Here is a 19284-nt window from a genome sequence, read left to right on the forward strand (position 1 = left end):
CAGCCAGCCTGCATCAGCAGTTAATGTATAGAAAGAGACTGTTTTGGGAGAGGTATATATTTAATGTGCTGTGTGCACACATTCACCCTGCTGGTGTGCAGTCACCTCTAGGGATCTGGGATTGCAGCTGATAAATGCTGCACAGCGACGTTAGGTAACCTGTAGAAGGGGAGGAGAAGAAGAAAACAGAGTCCTGCTGAAGTCTATACAAGCATATAGTAAACAACTGCTGTCACCTAGATTCTGCTCCACAGTTCTCGCTGAATCTCACTTTGAATTTATTCCTCCTGGAAGCAAAATCCCTCTTTCCCTTATCCCTCTTTCGTCTGGAGCAGGGTTGTTCATGTCTGTCTGACTGTTTGTTCTCCTTAGCCTCTTAGGGCTATTACTCAGCCCTTCGAGCCGTCCTTTTTCTTCCTCTGGGTATTTTCAGAGCTTGGGTTTCCATGTATTCACAGGTCCCTCCCACCACCCCACATTTACAATAAATCAGATTTGGCCTGTGCGTGCTCCCTCCCTTCCTGACATTTGCGTCTGGGCAAAGAAGCAGTTTGATCTGATGTGCCAGAGGCAGCTGATGGCAGAGCCGAAATCTCAGCGGCACGTGCGATAACGGCAGAGGAGGCAGGCGCTGAGCCTCGCTGACATATGGCTTTTGGTGTCCTTTTACCTTTGCAGTCACTCCAAGCTACAAGCTGGACATACATTTGGAAGCAGAGATGGATCTGGGCCAAACTCCTCTCCAAGCCTAAAATACCCTGACTGTTTAGGGCGGGTAAAAGAACAACGCTAGCAGAAGCTTGGTCTTAGGCAAGAGGCACATTAGGTCTTGTTGCACTTGTTTGGAAATGGAAATTATGGTCAGCTTTGGGAGCGCTCACGACAGTTTGCAATAATTGATGTGATTTTAGTGAACTGGAAATCTGAAAAAAATGGATTGTCCTGATTAATTGGGGGTAGGGCAATTGATTCAGGAGTTAGAGGCACCAATTTACATGGGCTCCTTCTGTCACTTGATACTGGTTATATCCATTTGTATGACAGTTTTTCTCAAAGAAACACTAAAATCGGTTAATATATCTGACTTGGTATATCAGAAGTGAAGTGAAGGTTCTTGGTTTACCCGTTTCTCAGTTTTTACGTCTTTAAAATGGTTGCGAAGGTGCTTGGAGAATACTTTGATATAAAACACTTTGAAAATACACTGATAAAATTAATCATCTGTAATGCTCATGTGTTATGCTTTGCAAAGTATATCGCCACATCAAGAGCTGTCAACCTACCACCTGGTGGACACGGGCATGTTGGGCAGGTCATCTCAGTGTTCCCTGGGAGATATTTTGGTGCACAGTTCCTGGTGCCCATGGAAGTCAGGCCAGTAGGAGGGCGGCAGCAGCTCCATCTGCCTTCCTCAGGACAAAGCATCACAGCTACAACTTCTCTTTGGTAATGGTGGTCAATTCTCCTCTTGCACTGTAAGCTCAGAGACTCTTAGATCTCTTTTAGAGGTTTGCAGTGATTTTCAGAATAATTTCTGTCCTCCTCCCTGCCCTGGAAAGGATAAGCGCTATCCTGTTAGCATCTGCAGCTGCAGCTCATTCCACCTTTGCTTGTTGAAGGTCTTATTCAGATCAAAGGGCTGCTTTCTTGACCTGTGTGTAACGAACTCTTGTTAACATCTCTCAAAACGCAAAGGTGCATCTCCCCTTTTTTCTGATTTTGCTGGCATGATGCTCTTTCTGTGGGAAGTGGTCACTAACTAATGATCAAGAGTGGTTTGGAGTTAACAATATTCGAGGTTTTTGCCTTTTCAATTACATCTCATCAATTTTGACAAGTCCAACAATTTATTTATTTGGGTTTTACAGTTATCTTTGCTAGGCAAGTCGCTGAGGTCCTCAGCTGCAGACACAAAAGTGATCCAAATTTTGGCTGTTGTAGAAAGGCAAATAAAGTGGTGAAATCCTGCATTCAATAGCTTTGATTGTGTTCTCATAGAAAAATTATCCATTATTTTGAGACCAATACAAAATTTTATTTTATAACTAGGGAAAACCCAAGCTAAGTTCTGCTGAACCTTTGCTGAAGCTCAGTGCAACTCCAGAGGGGAGCTGGGAGCTCTCATACAACAGAGGTTTGGGGAATCTGGTGTGCTGGTTTTGGGATTGTCTTATTATAAAGGTAGATTTTTTTTCCCCTCAAGTATGCTTGCCATCTCATCTGGAGCTGAAACTGTTCTGCACCTTGAAAATGAGGGAGATTGCTGCCTGGCCTTCAGCAGTCAGTATGTGGCTGGAGTGTAGGCATATGCCCAGTCTCAAAATGAACTTTACCAAAACTGTATGGATGTGACTTATTACTCTATTGAATGTGTAACTGAATGCCTTTTTTTTCTGAAATTGTTAATTGTAAGCCTCAAGGTACTTGAGGTACTCAAAACTGAGGTTTTGAGCTTCCAATTTTCCAAGTTAAAATGGAGAAGGCAAGGAATTCCTGAAAGATCTCTCCAACAGTTGTGTGGGTTTTTTTGAGGGCTGTCCAGGAGCATCCTTTCCAAGTGGGTCTGTTAGAGTAAGCACAGATGGCTACAAGGAAAGTGCCACCCTCGTGTTCAGAGTGCAGTAGAAGCCATGGCTCATTGCTGGGCACTCTCGGCCTCATTTTAACATTTCTTGAGCTGAAAGTTTCATACCTGGATGGTGTTCATGGTAGATCATCTCTAGCCTTGATCTCTTCCCACAGGTGGGAGTTGGGAGGTGCATTGTGGGCTCAGCCTGGAGCCCCAAAAACTTGAGGCACCTCCTGGGAGGTGACAAAGGGAAATGTTTGTCTTCCCTTAGATCAAGCTTTCTGATATTTCCTTATATGTTTCCTGCCTTATATTTATAATTTCCTATACTGGGCTTGTTTTCCTTCCCGTGTTAGGCTCTCTTTCTTTATATTGTATTACTCAACCATCCACATCAGGCCCTGCTTTTGCCTAAAGCCTTCCCGGATGTAAACCAACACAACAGTGCTAGGCTAGCCATTTAGTTATACATTAATTCAAAGCTATAGTAGGACTCCATTACTTGCCAGTAACAGATTACTTATAAATAGTAAAATATTCAGTGGTTTTGATTTTGTTATTCCAAAAGAACCTCCAATGCCTTAAAGCTAGACCGCACTAACAATCCATGACTGGGAAAAAAAGGAGTTAAAAAATAATTACAAGGAACTGATTTCTCCTCATCCCTAAGGATTTGGACCCTTAGATACTATTTTATCTTCAGCGAACAGTTTAAGTGACACATTCTGCTTTCTTCAGAGCTGTTTGCACTGATTTCTGGTCAACTAAGCAAACACCCAGGCCAAACACCAAATAGGAAACCCTGTCCACTTATCTGGGGTCAGCCTCATGGTTTTGTAAGAAGGAATAAGCCTTTTTCCAGTTTTCCCACCAAAAAAACCCCATAGAGCCATCACCGAGAGTTTGCTGCACCTCAGGTCCCCTCGTGAAACTGCTATTTACCTTAGCAAGTCACAGCTCCCAAGTTGTAAAACTGTCATATTGTTCCTGTTTCCAAGTTCCTTATTTATAATGTAAACATACATCCTTTTGGGAACCTGACCTTTTTCAGTGTTTGCTTTTGATTATAATTGAACTATTTGCATAGGAGACCAATTTTCGTTCTCCACTCTTGTACTCGCTCATGGAGAGTACACCGTGTTTTCTATTAAAGGAGCTGGTTTTCTGATTACTAAGGAAACTAAGAAGGTTTACAGACAATAATGTCATAAAACATGCAAAGTTATTAAACGTAAGGCCTATTCTTCGTTTTATGGGCAGACCAGGATGTCAGGGGAGTCTTTCTCCAGTCTCCCAATTCCTGCCTCGTTATTTACCAAAGCGATCAAAGTTCCCAGGCTCAAAGTTCTGCTTTGCCTCTTGAGGCTGCAGTGTGAAGGGTTTCAACGTCTATTCCCTCAGGCTTCAGCCTTGCAAACTTAACAGGGGTTTAGGAGCTAAGTCTTGGGCTTTCTGCGTCAGCTTGGTCAATTCTAGCAAAACGCTGGTGGTAGATGTGGGTTTTTTCTGCTGGTGTTGGCACAAATGGGAGAAGAAATCATGGGAAAGCTGGGCTTGAGTCAGCTGTGATGGCTCTTCTAGGTCCTCTGACAGCTCAGGCGATGATCTGTACCACCTGGGTCGGCAGAAGGGATAAGCTGAATACCGTGAGAAATCTGGCTGCAGAGCCTCTGCATCAGGGCTTGGAGCACAGGGTGGTTTAGCCTCTGTGGGAGGCGCACAGGAAGACATGGAGGTGGCCCAGGATAACCTCCCATGGTGCAAAAAGGTAGCATCATGGAATAAACTGGGCTGGAAGGACCTCAGGAGGTCTCTGCTCTGACTGCCTGCTCACTTTGATCTTAGGTTAGGTTTCTCGGGGCCTTGCAGGGTTTGTGAGGTTTGTAGCACAAGCAGCTGGGTGGACAGGTGGGTTTGCTGGGAGTAGCTCATGGCACACAGCTCCTCTGCTGACCCCGTGCGATGTCCTTACCTCCCTTGCAAGGCTGAGAGGCTCCTTGGTCACCGTGCAGTCCTTCATGGAGAAGTCTTGAAGAATAGGCTTTGTAGGACAGTGTTCTGGCCTTGCCCAGGACAGTGCTGCCCCATCCACCGTGCTGTGGGGGGCTCAGCTGCCACTACCCGCCTCGTCCTGTGCTGAGTCCCATGGCGGGGCAGCCAGTACTGAGCCGCTCATGCATCTTGCCTTGCTAAAGCCTGTTTTGCAGGCTACAGCGTCGCATGCCACCGAGTGATCTGGGGACAGTGTCGCCCAGGCCAGATCTCAGAGGGTGTTGTACTTTGATCTTTTCTTTTCTTCCCCCCAAATGCAAGAAACCACAAAGACTTCAACTCCCTCAAAAATTGCCGTGAGATGAAAATCCTGCCGAAGAACAATAGCTGCAACATGGTTAGAACATGCTTTTATTTTTATTCCTACGTGTTTCGTGCAATGTTAGCCTGTGGTTACGCTTGTGGAGCAAATAGCTCATTCCCTACTGTTACCATGTGGCAGAAGCACTCCAGAGATGTGAAAGCGAGGAGGAGCCATTGCAGTCATATGGTGGCTCCCATGTGCCCTGAGCCAAAAACTCCTCCTGTTTCGGCTGCCCTGAGTCCATAAATGAGATGTTAATTGGGATTAATCTGGACCTCGCCTGCAAAACAGCTTTATCCAAACTTGTCAGGGTCTGTAAGGGCTGCCGATAGTTCAGCGTGGGATCCAGTCCTGCGCCGAACACTGGTGCAGGCTCTTAGGATGGTATAATAGCTCAGCATAGCGTACATGTAACTGCATTGCAGTTATTGCAGAAGCAACAAGTTGAATTTAACAGCATGAATATACTTTATCTTTAAATGTGTTTCTTTTAAAACTCTCTTGCGTACGCTGGTGTCAGATGCAAGGCTTGCCCCAGAAGGTGAGCTCGTCACCCCTGAGATAAACCCCACAGGAGGACGTAGATCTGAGCTGTTGAGGATGACAAATCCACCCGCTCCCTGTGGAAGTTGTTCTGCTGGTTTGATTGTCACCCTCACAGTTAAAAATTAAGCTAAGGAGGGCTGTGTGTGAGCTTGTTACACTGAAGTTACTGCTTTATTTCTTCTATAAAATCTCTCACATCCTGGGCCACTGGTACACTGAGCATTTGGCAGGGAGATGGATGAACCCCTCACCTGTCGCAGGGTCAGTCTGGCCTCGCTGGTGTGGGCACCCTTGCATCAGTCCCTCTCTCTCCTTATTCCTTCCCATGACCCGAACACCATCAAAGAACACTCTGTGTCCATAAAACTTACATAAATTGTAATCACTGACTTCATAAGGGAGTTTTATAACCTACCTAAAGGTGTAATGCACCACCTTTGGGGCCGCTGGGGCCAACACCAGAGCCCTGTGCTCCTGTGACTCCGGGCTGGTAAACGCCAGCTTTGCCCCGGGAGGTGACCCTGGGAATACTGAAAAGCCCTTGGTAAGCTGTGGCTCTGCCTTTTGGCTATGAGCAGGAGAATACTAGCTACCACTGGAAGCTTTTGCAGGAGGCTTTAGGGTGGAGGGTATCTTGGGGGGCTGCCAGGGGAAGGAGGGGGACAGGGCCTGAGGGACACTCCGGAGTCCGTTTGCTTGGCAATTGCCCAAGTTCCCTGGGAAATGGTGAAAGGCCATTTCAGGTGTCTCCCTCAGTGACGTGGGCAAGGCTGCACACGAAGCCTGTGGTGGCAGCGGGGCCAGGAGCTGAACACCATGTCCCAGCCTCGGAGCATCCGTCTTCTCTGCAAAAACCAGCAGGCTCTGCCCCCTCCCAGCCTTTCCTCCTGGATTCGAAACAAACATTTCCTTTTCTTAATTTGTGTCAGGGAAGGGGGAGCTTCAAAAGGCCACATTGAGCTGACACTTTCCAGCTCCCCTTCAAAACCACATGTTTCTTTTCCCCCCGGGCAGCGAGGAGCTGGACCAGGCACCTCCAGCCCTCACTCCTGATCTCGCAGCTCCACCTGCTGTTGCTCCGCGCATCCCAAAGTGGGACTGATGGGCGCTGGGCCGGGGGCATTTTCCTCCCTGGAATAAGGATTAGGTTTAGGTTTACATGGTCACCACAAGGGGTTTAAGGATTTGTGAATAAAGCTGCGTATTTTTGTTCTGCACCAGGACAAAAAAGTTTCAGCTCTGATAGAGCTGGAAGGAAAAGCCCAACTCTTCCTCCCAACAACTGAGTTTCTTCGTGGCCCTGTGGCAGCTTTTGATGCCGGCAGCAGTTTGGTGGTGCTGAGGAAGGCTGGAGGTAAGGAGAGGTCCATGGCACCCTCGGAATCCTCAAATGGCTGGACGCTGCCCTGGGAATTCACCTGGGACCCGGGGGTGCAGTGGTCGGTTCATCCTGAGAGGGAAAGCCCACCCTAACCCCTTTTCTCCATGCATGGCCTCCAAAGGGGCGCAGCTGCTGGTCTAGAGGCTGGAATCCGACCTACTTCTCCCGCAAAGTGCAGTCCTGTAGTTTTCAGTCAAATAGATAAACCCCATGATTTTCAGGGTGATAAAAGTGATAATTTGGGAATAGCGTGGGGTTATTATTTTCCTCTGAGAAAAGGCCAAAAGTATTCGTAGCTATGAAGTGGAAAATGTTCACGGATTTATTTATTTTTTTAAATTTCATTTTCTCACAAGCCTTTCTCCCCCCAACTTGTCAGATTGCTTCCCTGTTAGATAGTGGTAGAATTTCAACAGTCTGTTTAATTACAAATCTTTATAATTCAGAACCTGAAAAAGTAAAGACGAAAAAGTTACAAATACACCTTTTAAAATGAACTTTCTCCATGCTCTGATCCAGATTTTGAAGTTAACTTCTTAAAATGCAGAGGTGTGCTCCATGCACCTTTTCCACTGATGCTGAATAACTTTCTCTATGCCGGTGCTAAAACACCTTTAGAGTTAGCCCTCTCTGTTTCCCATCGCTAAAATGGGGCTAATAACCCCTAATTTCAAAAGGGTTTTGTCAGGATTAAAAAAAAAAAAAAAAAAAAAAGAAGAGAAAACAAAAGAAAGAAGGTGTGGAGCTGCTCAGGTATCGCAATATGGGCACCCAGAGCATTCCTTTTGCAAGCATCAGCAAAAAATCAGTGCGTTGAACAGATATCACCAATTCCTTTGGACAACTAATGGAAAATCCTATGCCTTTTAGTCAAGAGCAACCCGGCTGGAGGATATTCATACCAGTCTGTGGGCTGCCACTCCCCTAGCTCCTGTTTGCTGGTTTCCCCCCCAAAAGCTTGCCTGCCGCCCCAGCTGTGCTTTATCTTGGCTGCTCCAGATGTTGTGAGTAACATCTGCAACGCTGTTCCTCTCCTCTTTCTGCAGGCTGCCGCTAGAGAGCACCCCCAGTACCTCTCCTCTGGCTGGAAGGTGGCAGCAGCACAAAGGTCCTGGCCTCTGCTGGGAGGCCGAGCACAAAGAGCCCTAAAATCTTTCCAGCTCCTAAAGCATCTGTCAGTTCTGCCAAAGGTTAAACCGAGCCCTAATCCTGCAGGAGCTTTGAAGGTTTAAAAAAAAAAAAAAACCAAAAAAACGAAACCCCCCAAAAAGTCAAGCTGCTCAGAAACTTGAGGAACGTGGCAGTTGTCTTTTAGGCAATCAAGCATTAAGGAGCAGCACTGCTGAGCATTTGGACTTGTCTTCATCTACTCAAAAGCTGAAAAAATGCCAAAACTGTTTGGCCAGAGAGGAGGGGGGAGGAAAGGCTCTTACAGCCCTCCCCTGCACACAGATTTAATGACCAGGCTTTCTTCCATCCCATCCCTCAGACGCATCAGGACAATTGGCTGGTTGGTTACTCCTGTGGCTGAACAGTAGGGCTTGTCTCCTGAACAACTCCAGGCGAACACCCACTCTTGTGGAGGAAGCCCATATAGTGTCTCTATAGCTCATTCACCTTTTTTGGACCTTGAGTTGTGATATTGCTCTTTTTTCTTGGCATAAAGCTAGTTGTCTTGTGGATAGTAACACCAGCTGATACTGGTACCGGTATGAGAGCTGTTTCTAGAGCTCTTTCTACCCACGAGGAGTTCCTCATCTCTCTTGATGGAAAGCTCAGCAGAAAGTCTTCTCAGCAGCCCGCCTGTTCTAACTGAGGAGTAGCAAAGCTATTAGCCCCTGAAAGCCTCTTCTCTACTCAGTCTGTGTCTCTGTTTAGTCTGATGCTCTGTGCTTTGTAGAGGCAGAAAACCTAGAAAATATTAAATCAGAGGCCTGGTCCAGTCAGAAAATGAAACTCTGGTCTGTCTCCAGAATATTTTGCGGCTTATGCAAAAGCCTGAAATGCAGGAAAGCTCCTGGTTGTGCCCCAACCTTCATGAGTCACAGGGAGCAAGCTCTTTGGGCTGGGTTTAGGTTGTTTCAGCCCCGCTGAGAGATGAAAGGGGCCGGGGGTACTTGGGGTGGGTGTGTTGGCATGTGCCTGGGTTTCCACCAAGTTCTGCCCCAGACCCGTGCTTTTCTGGGGTGACCCTGTCTGCAGAGATGGGGGAAACCAATCAGTCAGGGCTGGGTTCATCACTGCAGCCCCACTGGCACTACAGCAATAGTGGGGGAAACAGGGCTGGCAGGAGAAGTTGTTGCTCCGAACTTACCTGTTAATGTTTTAAGCTCTGCAGATCAAGCTGGAACCTCAACAGCTTCCTTGAAGCTGCATGTCTGTGGGAGCGCATCTGGGCAGCCCCTTGGAGCAGCTCAGCACAGCCCCGCTCTCCAGCCTCACACCTCCAGCAAGTCCTCGGTGTTTTGTGTCAAGAAATGATTTGATTAATGAAGTCAAACCTAGGCAGAAATCTGTTCGAAGGCAGCCTTTCCGCCGGCAAATGTCTCCAAAGGCCACAAAAAGGAACTGATTTTAGTAGATGGGAAAACAGGAACATATGCCCTGACATCTGCGGCAGGGACAGTGTTGGAACCGGGTGCTCCTCACAGCCACAGCCACCATACGGTGGTGTAGCACAAGCCCTTGTGGCCTTGCTGCTGGTTTACTCACCGAGGAGGGCAAGGAGGGAGCTGTGCTCCCTGTTTTGGCAAGACGGGGCAGTTTTAACAGCTGCTGAAGGCACCAGCCTCGTACAACCCACACAGAGGGGACCCTCCTCATTGCGCATTGGGATGGGGGTCAGGCACCAGATGGGCATCCCCGGAGGGACGAGGCTGCTGCACCCATGGAGGTTTCCAGCTCTGGCCATCGCCAGTGGTCAGGACACAGAGCTCAAACACCAATGAGGAAGAGCTAAAAAATTTCTCATGGGAGTGCCAGCATGGAGGGACAAGGTGTCATCTCCAGTGCAGGAGGCTCATCATGACGAGTCAGACCACCAGGCAGACACGCACAAGCACATCTAGTCCTACATTAGGGATGCAGCAAGCTGGGGACCTCCGGAGCCATGTCTTAACAGTTTGGTGATGCAGATCTAAGGCAGTATTTTATTTATTTATTTATTTTTCACTCACAGATAACTTGCCTTCTCAGCTCATCGCTTGAAGGATTTTCTGGGTCATCTTGGACTCTCCGCATGGCCCCCACCACGAGGCCCTGGGTCACAGCAGCACAGGTGTGCTGGTCCCAGGGACAGGAGGATGCAGTGGGGTATGCAGGGTGACACCTACAGGACCTGGTCCCTGAAACTAGGTCACCTCCTGGGACAGCAGAAGTGACTCCCAGAACAGATGGCAGGTGGGACCTGGGAATGACCTTGCCTTTTGGTCACTTTCTCCTGCCCAGGCTTAGCTGGGGGCTGCACTACAGGCGGTTCCTTGGTGAAACGTGCAGCTGGGACCGAGCTCGCTGTGGCCAAGCAGTCCCTACAGCCATGGGGACAGCTGGGACAGCCACTCATGCAGGTCTGGGCAGAGGAGGTAGTCTGTGACCCCCTTTTCTCTCTGGGGCTTTTGTGAGGTGTTCAGGCATTACCACCTCCCGTGGTAGAGGTGCCAGCCTTGTGTCACAGTGTCCCTCCCTCCAGAGCACAGAGGTGTCCTGTCACAGCTCACCCCAGGGAGAAAGCAGGTCCCTTTCCTCTCTCCTTATCATATGGCCTGTTCTTGGGAGGGGCATCCCTTAGGAAAAGATGGGATGACACAGTCCTCTCCACCTCTCAGTCACCAAATTCACACCAACACTTTGAAGGAAAGAAAAAGAAAACCACCACTAGTGGCACAGAGGCAGTTGGAAATGCTGCGGTGGCCACTTAAAACTCACCAGTTTTACTCATGCCTAGTTATTGCTGGGAAAAGCACAGATAATGCAAATAATGAAGGTGCTTATCTCAAATCTGGCCTTGGTCCTCAGTTTTAAATGCCTCAACCAAGCTTAAAAGTGGTGCTGTTTTCTCTCATTTGAAAGTGCATTTAGTAGAAGTTGTACATGTTTGAGGACCTTGCTGATTGACTACAGGTGGGAAAAAAAAAGCACAGGCTTGTATTACATTGTTATGCCATATAAGCACCTTGCATAATTACCTTAGCCCCAACATAATTTTAATTATGTTAGAATTAGTGCAAAGAATTTTATCTGAGACTCATGTAAATATTTTGTGCTCTCAGTACTTTGATGTGCCTAGAAAGAGATTAAGGTTTGCTTTGATAATTAGTCTGTTGCATGTGGCCAAAAATTCATTACAAACACAGTTAATTAAGTTGTCAACAAAGCTTTGGTCTCCGGCGGGTGCGAATAACTCAATAATTTTGTTTGGCTTGACAGGGGATTTTCATTTTATTGCTATCAACCCTGGCTGTCCTTAGGGGCCCACGGCAGTGCGGCATTTTCCGGGAGGCCATGCAGAGCTGTACAGGACACTGGGCATGTGGTGCCACCTGGGGACGTAGCACAAGGAAGGGAAGAGTCAGATTTAAGCTAGAGCAAAGCGGGGTGTCACTCCATCTGGTGGCATCATGGCTCTGTGCCACAGAAGGCAGAGGCGAACAGGGGCTCCCATCCTGGGTTTGGGGAAGTAAGAGACACCGATGCTCGTCCCCATAAAGTTATGTGCTTCTCCTGGCGGATCAGGAGCCCCAGGGCCAGTCCTGCCATTCAGAGCTGGCAAAAATGATGTGGAGAGCCCACTTCATGCCTGGGGAGGTGGGCTGGAGTACTTCTTCTGCCTCTTCATATCATGGGTCCGGACAGAGACCAAATGCCTTTACATGCCCCGGGAATACAGCGTATGTGGCAGGAAATCAAGTTATTTTTTTCCCCAAATACCCTTCCCTTGTTGCAGGATCTCTTCAGGTGGACTCCAGCCCAGTACGTGCCCTCCTCCCCCTTGCAGCACCCTGCCCCGGTGCCACCACCATGGTGGGAAGGCAGCCCTCTCTGGTGACAGAAACTTCTTAGCACAATGACCGCACTTCGAGCTAGTGCCCTGTACCCCATCCTTTGTGTCTGAGAGCCGCGGCCGCCACTGGACTTGGTCCCAGGTAGGTGACAGGGAGCCCCGGGAGGAGCATGGGTTTGGGGCATCACTCACGGACCAAACACTGAGTACCTCCAAGTGACTCATTTCCATTTCAAAGAGCCCATTTGTTTTATCTGCCAATTAGCTTGCACCCTCTGTAGAAAATGACTCCATAAATACCACCGAGCTCCTGGCCAATCTCCCCTTTTAAATATTTTTTAAGTGCATGATTAATACACTTTCCCAGCCCCTGTCTGGGACTGCGCGGGGAGGTCAGGGAGCAGGTAAATGAAAGAAAATGGCTTCACTCGGCATTGACTGGGCTATTAATCACTGCCCATTTTCTATAAATCATGGCAGATGGCAGAAACAGGCAGGTACTCATGGGAAATGACACACTGTGCATGACGGGAATCGCGGATCGCAGCAGACACCAGGAAAAGAAGAGGTCACTGCTCGTCCCACCGTCCCTGGTGAAGGAAGGCCACTTGCACTGCACCTGCGGTTCACCTCCGTGTGACAGCTCTCCCTCGTAAAACCGGCTGTAAAAGTTCACAGGAGCCCTGGAATATTCCCCGTGTCACAGCTGGGCTGGATGGGCCCGTCCGGGGATGTCTCTGTTTCTCATCAGGTGCAGAGGCAGCGGTGGGGAGGGTTTGCAGCGTGTGGCTAGTGAGTGTTGGGGAGGATGAGCCCTGAGCGCTGGCATCTTTTAGCCACGATAGTGAGGGATGCTTTTAATTGGAGCAACAATTTTGCATGTAGTAGGCAACAAAAACCCAACACTGAAGGCGCGTTGCTTCGCCTGAGAGCAGATGCAGATGGGAAACGTGCAGGAGGAACTTACACAGATAAAGCAAAGAGGACAGAGGACAAATAAATCCCAAAATGAGCATGTGCTTGGCAGCAGCGTTCATCCAGGCACTTTCTATGCTGTGCTCTTGGTGGATCCCCTTTGCGTGTCTGGGAAACGCGGGCTCTCCCCCTCCGGAGTGAGTGACCCTCTTCTAATGCTGTTTTTGTGCTCCCAAACCCTGTGTCTGCAATGAATCTATAGCAGCAGCTTTGGGTGGTGGAAAGCAGCTGCTTTTTTTAGGAGAAGACAGAATGGTATATGTAGAAATGAATGAAATGAGTATTTTATGTGGAGGTTGTATGAAAGATAAGGCAAATACAATTATAGGCCCTCCTCTCCTGCACGTTGCTAGTCCCAGTGAAACCAGCTGGAATAATCCACTGTTGCATTTTGTACTTCTTCCCCAGGGAATGGGATTTTTCCTCTCACCTCTCTTCTACCAGAGAGGCACGGGGATGCATTTTCCCCTCCTTAGATGCAAGGAGACCTTGTGTTGAGCTAACCAGTTTTGCTTTCCCATACCCTTGCATTCCCTTGATGACCCTGGCCAGACCTGCAGCTGTCTGCCCTTGGTGCTGCTCAGCAAGGAGAGCAGCATCACTGCCCACAGCGACTCCTGCACCTCCAGCCCCGGTACACAACAGCAGCAGCTCCCTTTTTGCTGGCAAAATAGTTGGAAGAGCAAAATGGGCCTGTGCCAGGCGGCTCTAGCTGGGGCTCCCAGCTGAGGCACCACCAGTTGGAAGAAAATGGTCCAGAGCGGGGGAAAAACAGGGTCATCTGCTCCAGGTCGAAGTCTGTACTGTCAGCAGGGAAAAGGATGGACCAAGTTGGGGGGTGGACATTGTAAGTGGGTTTAAAACTGATGAAGCGTAGCTCGCATCCATCCCTATGAAGGTTAATACGGAGAATGATTCCTTAAGAGATACGGTGGATAGCTGAGTGTGCCACGGTGAGTCTGTGCTGGCAGAGTGGGCACGTGGGTGAGGGAGCGTGGGTGTCACAGGGGCTTGCAGGGTGACAGACCCACAAAGAGAGCTGGGAGGAAGACAGTCCTGCAAGCGTGTGACCTGCAAAGGAAGAAACAGCCTCAAAAGAAGGCAAAAGGACCCTTAAAGAAAGTGAGTGGGAGATGTGAAGCAGAAGACATGTGAGATCCGGAGAGGAGGGATGAATATGCTGTAGCCAAGAAAGCTTCACATTATAAAGAGCAGGCGGGGTGATGGAGAGGATGGCATGGGGACTTCAAACACCAACTGGGTGGCCCTGGCTCTCGCCGAAGTCATCTTCCCCAGCCCAGGAGCTGCTTGGGGACGTCGCGTGGCTCCCGCTGCTCCCGCCCGGCGCAGCTGGATCAGGCAAGGAGGAGGGCTGGTCGCCTCCACAGGCAGCTGCATGCAGATGTTTTCCAGTGAGGGAAGAGCAGCGAGGGCGTAGTTTGAAAGGAAAGGGAAAAATTGTAGCGGGACCTGGAGAAAAACTGCTGCTGAAGGAGACCCAGCTCCCAGGGCCTGTCTGCAGCAATGCAGGGTGAAATCCCTTTTTTTTTTGGCATTGAGCTCCTTCCTTCCACTCAATATGTTATTAAAACCGGATGTTTTTCACCCCAAACCAGCCCTGCTTGGCTGTGCTGGGATCCCCAGCCGCCCTGCATCCCCCCTGCCCTGGCCACAGCCAGGCTGGAAAATCTGCAAGGAGCTTTGGGGGGAGGGCTGGGTCCACCACCCCTTCCTGATCCCCCACCCCCACCCCAGCTCCCCCGCAGGCCTCACGGGGGCCTAATATTTGTGCGTGTGTGTTTTAACGCGGCATATGGTCTTCATTACACGCAGACTTCTCACTTCCATAATTATACCATGATGGGAGTTCCTGTCAAAGCCATAAAGCAAATTCTCTTCCCCCGCCCCGTCCCTCCGCCCCCACCAGCCCTCCCCATAAAACTCGAAGGGGTCTCCAGTTTGCAAGGAGAACCCACCCCCCCCTCGGCAGTCACACCATTAACCCTTTGCATCCCCTGTTTCAGCAGCAGTTGGAGGAAAGACCGGTTTTCCCCATCGACACTTGCTTACCAGGCAAGGGGAAGGGGTTGTCCAGACTTTGGCTGTGTGAGAAAGAGCTTTAGGAGCCAGCGATGCCTAAACCATGCCGGAGAAGCGAGGAGGCAAGTGGCAGCCGAACCCAGCTCCCTCCATGCCTGCTTTCTGACCGTCCGTGAACGCGCCGAACCCACCCACCACCGAAATACAAGCCCCTCTGGGTAGCGCATGGCAGCTGTTTAACAACGCGCCGCAACACTACCCTACAGTTTAGGACAGGAAATTAAGGCGGCTGTATCTGCAGGGGGAATTTAAGTACGTAGACTGCAATTACCTGTGCCGGAGTTTGGCCAGAGCCCCGCTCCTCCGAGAGCCGCCACGGGGCCGGAGACCGATGGCCGGTGCTCAGGTGCTGCAGGGTCATCAGCGCTGCTGAGGCTGCAGGCAGCTCGGGGCTTGTGGGTGGGTCATGTGTGGGTCATGCCCAAACCTTGGCTGAGGTGGTTGGAGGCAGGAAAACATGGAGAGTTTATGCACCAGTGGGAAATTCAGCTTTTTTTGGTGGGGGGCTGCTGGCTTGAGAGGCACTGAGGTGCTGCAAATTTAGGTGCCCTTTTGCTTGGTGACTGGTCAGAAAAGGGACTTGGCTAGTCCCTGTTTGCGCTAGAAATAGTGGATACTGGAGGGGGCAACTTCTCCCAGCCATGCCTTGCTGGTCCCTAAGCCAGGGTGCTGCTAAGATGCAGGAAGGGACCCATCGCCCCAGGGATGCTGGGGTGGGGGCCATTGGGATGTCCCTGATGGATACGGGCAGATGGACTGCAAAGGGCTTGTCCAGGCATCAGGCGAGAGATCCTGCTCAGTCCCACGCTTGCCATGGTGGGAAAAATCTGGTTTCCCACTAGGTGGTAGAGAAGAGCTTGGCTGAAAATCCTCCCGCTTCTCACAGCTGAGCACAAGGGAAGGGGGCGATGTCATATAAAACTAAAGACCTCTGGTTTAGCCGAGAATCCAGCAGAGCCAAATAAACCAGGGGTGCTGCTGTGGAGAGCTGGGGGAGCGGGCAGGGTGCTGAGCAGGGCACGGGTCCCGCTCACCACCAGTCACCGTCTCTGCTGCACCAGGCACTCGCGGCACGTTTGTTTTGACACCTGCGGGTGTTTTATGACCCTTTACCTATTGGTCTTAGGAAATACGGTTTGAAATGGACTGTATCTGTTAAAAAGAGAGAGAGGTGGGGGAGAAAATGTTCATGCCGATTGCAGGGGGGGGCCTAGCATTGCCACAGACCATCAAGGAGCTGGTGGGCTTTGCCTGACGTCCGTGCTGCACCCTTATTGTTTTTCATTGATGTTAATTCCCTGTATCTCCCCTTTTTTCCCCTCCCACAAGTCAAACACATCTGCATTGGTAGCAATTTTGACCGGGTGCATGTGAATTATTCCAAGGCAGGATTCACACCAGGCCTGGATGGGGACGTGAGCAGGCTGGCAGGAGGAGCCATGCCACCTCAAGAAGGTGACGCTTCCCATTGAGATCTCCGGTGCTCCCAGTGTCTGTCTAGGGTCAGGACTCACGGCAGCCCCAGGTGACTGGTGTGCCTGGGCTGCTTCCACGCACTCTGGGAGAGCAGAGGAGTGGCAGAGACCTGAAGAGGTCACGCATGAAGGCAGGATCAAATGTACCTGGCTCCTACCCAACATGTATTTATTCACCTGACCGGTTCTTAAAGATCTCTAATAGGGGAAATTCTGCAGCTTCCCCGCAGTCTGCATGACCCTTAGGGTTAAAGAGATTCTCCTGCTGTCTAACCTGAACCTTTTTTGCTGCACTTGATGCCCCTGACTTTTTGTGCAATACACCCTGGACAGAGAAACAGTGTTTTTCCTTTTCATTGTAGTTTATTGCATATCTAAAGCACACTACCACACCTGCACTCAGAAATCAGTATTTCCTGATCTATCCTGTATCCCTCGCACTCATCCTCCGTGCACCCCTCCCCATCATCCAAACCTTCCTCGAAGTTCAGGCTCGGCAGGACTGTGCAAAGTGGGAGATGCAATCATGGGTCAGCACCTAGGACCCTTGACTCCTACTAGACCAAAGACCAGCTTGAATTTTCGGCCCCTTCTCGCTTTGGTTTGTGCTTGCCAGGCTCCTTTGCAGGGGTTCAGAGCCAGACCCCCAGTGAGAGGCTCAGGCAGGGAGCAAGGCACCGGCCCCAGCAGCCTGCGCTCTCCCCTGGCTCTGGTGTATCACATTTCGCTTTAGGAATTTTTTTTCACTATCATCTAAAATAATAGTTCAAAGGAGGAAAGGCGACAGGTGCTGTGGAATGGGGGTATGTCAGGAGCCCGTCATTCAAATGTTGTGCCTGGATGTATTTTTGCACACCTCTGTAATTCAGAGGAGGGTGGAGGCACTGGCTGTGTTTTTTTGAATTCTCTGAAGCCTAAATGGCTGGGCTGCATGTGATGGCATGAAAGCAGCGACTCTCTCAAGCTCCTCTGGGCAAACTGGATGAATGGGAGCCATGCAGCTGAGCAGCAAGGGCTTGTCTCATGATCCCAGCGCTTGGGCTGGGGTGCATGATGCTGGCTCAGAATCACCTAATCACAGAATGCCAAGGGTTGGAAGGGACCTCTGGAGATCATCTAGTCCCCTGCCAAAGCAGGTTCACCTAGAGCAGGTTAGACAGGAACACATCCAGGTGGGTTTTGAATACCTCCAGAGAAGGAGAGTCCACAAACTCTCTGGGCAGTGCTCTGTCACCCTCGAAGTAAACACATTTTTCCTAACATTCAGACGGAATTTTCTGTGTTCCAGTTTGTGCCTGCTTCCTCTTGTTCTGTCACTGGGGACCACTGAAAAGAGTCTGACCCCATCCTCTTGACAACTTCCCTTTTGATATTTATAAGCATTGACGAGATCCCCTCTCAGTCTTCTCTTCTCCAGGCTAAACAAACCCAGGTCTCTCAGCCTTTCCTCAGCAGAGAGATGCTCCATTCCCTTGATCATCTTCATAACCCTCCACTGGACTCTCTCCAGTACTTCCTTGTCTTTCTTGAACGGGGGTGCCCAGAACTGGACACAGTACTCCAGATGTAGCCTCACCAGGGCAACCAACATTTCCCATACAGTAAATTTCCTAAGTGTGATAGCCTTGATGGGGATGAGGTGTGATGAACGTCTAACCCAGCTGAGAGGAAGTACCAGTGGTGTGTTTGAATCTGAAGGTACCTGCAATTGCTTTGGAAGGTCCCTGCAGCCCTGAGGTGGCTGTTTCCATGGTATGAAGAGTCAGAGGCAACGTGTCCTGCACTTAGATGTCCAGGATGAATGCTTAAATAGAAATAACTCATTTTTCTTTAGATGGGCTCAGGGTAACGGTAGACATTTCCTAATAGAGCCCAGGAAATGATGGACCTGAATTTTAGTCGTCTTTTGTCAGTTGAAGAAGGCCTGAATACATAGTATTAACTTCCCCAGAGAGAAAGGTCCCCTCTCAGGAATATGCGTCTCATGGGTCCAGAAGGAAAATAAACTTTGTGGTGCAGGAGGATGCAGACTGAACTGGAGGGCATTCAGCTCCCAGATGGCTCCGCGCTTAAACAGCGGCTGTCTCATGTGAAAATGAAAGGTCCTGGAAGCCCCATTGTCCTGCGCTAAAATACGATACCACAGTCCCCATGTGGTGTGACCCCGGCCAACGCGTTCTGTGCCAAAACACACTGTTAGAGTGAGATTTCCTCCAGGAGAGGCAGAGCTACAAGCATTCAGGTTTGAAGGATGATAAAGTGGAAAGAAGGAGGGTTGTGTGCCTCAGGAGCAGAATTACATTGCAAAGGGGTCTCTAACCCTAATCCGCAGGAGGTTTGTGCCAAGGTTTTTCAGAGGTGCCTGGTGGGTTTTGGGGGCTCAACGTGAGCTACCCAAGGTTTTTCAGAGGTGCCTGTTGGGTTTTGGGGGCTCAACGTGAGCTACCCTGAAGCCACAATGGAGCCAGGCAGAAGAGGGACAGCTTTGGCACCTGGTGGCTGAGCCCCTTCAGACTATGCAGCTCCAGGCTTTGCATTTGGGTCAAAGAGCAGGAAGTCTGCGTCCACCAGCCTCTGCCCATGAAGAGATCACTGAGTGGTTGGTAGTAAAGGCTCTCTGTGGGATTTGGTAGGTTTCACCACTTCTTGACTGCAGTTTTCACAATAGTTTCCAAAGCTCCTATTCCTGTGAGCGTTCCTATGTGCCCACACACTGAGCAGTCCCCTCTGGAGCACAGAGATGCATTTATTCTGCTTTAATTTTAACCTTCAAATATGCCTTGGACAGGAACGATATCGAATAAATGAGACTTGTGTCGAAACACATGCCTTCTCAGTGTTCTATTGACCTTCTAACTTGCTTTTCCTTTGGAGAATCTTGAC

At 49.6% G+C, this 19284-nt stretch overlaps 1 long non-coding RNA gene across 8 annotated transcripts in view; it reads left to right on the forward strand.

The window, feature by feature from the left end:
* Positions 1 to 19284, forward strand: part of LOC128912747 (uncharacterized) — an 81562-nt gene that overhangs the window by 50096 nt on the left and 12182 nt on the right. For 7 of the 8 annotated variants that reach the window (XR_008467752.1, XR_008467748.1, XR_008467747.1 and 4 more), the window contains 3 exons: positions 6693 to 10251; positions 11795 to 11993; positions 12332 to 12602. This is a non-coding gene — a long non-coding RNA (uncharacterized LOC128912747). The remainder of the gene's footprint in view (positions 1 to 6692; positions 10252 to 11794; positions 11994 to 12331; positions 12603 to 19284) is intronic. The other variant, XR_008467751.1, reaches the window with a different exon arrangement.

This window comes from Rissa tridactyla, chromosome 7, assembly GCF_028500815.1.
Source record: "Rissa tridactyla isolate bRisTri1 chromosome 7, bRisTri1.patW.cur.20221130, whole genome shotgun sequence".
NCBI lineage: Eukaryota > Metazoa > Chordata > Aves > Charadriiformes > Laridae > Rissa > Rissa tridactyla.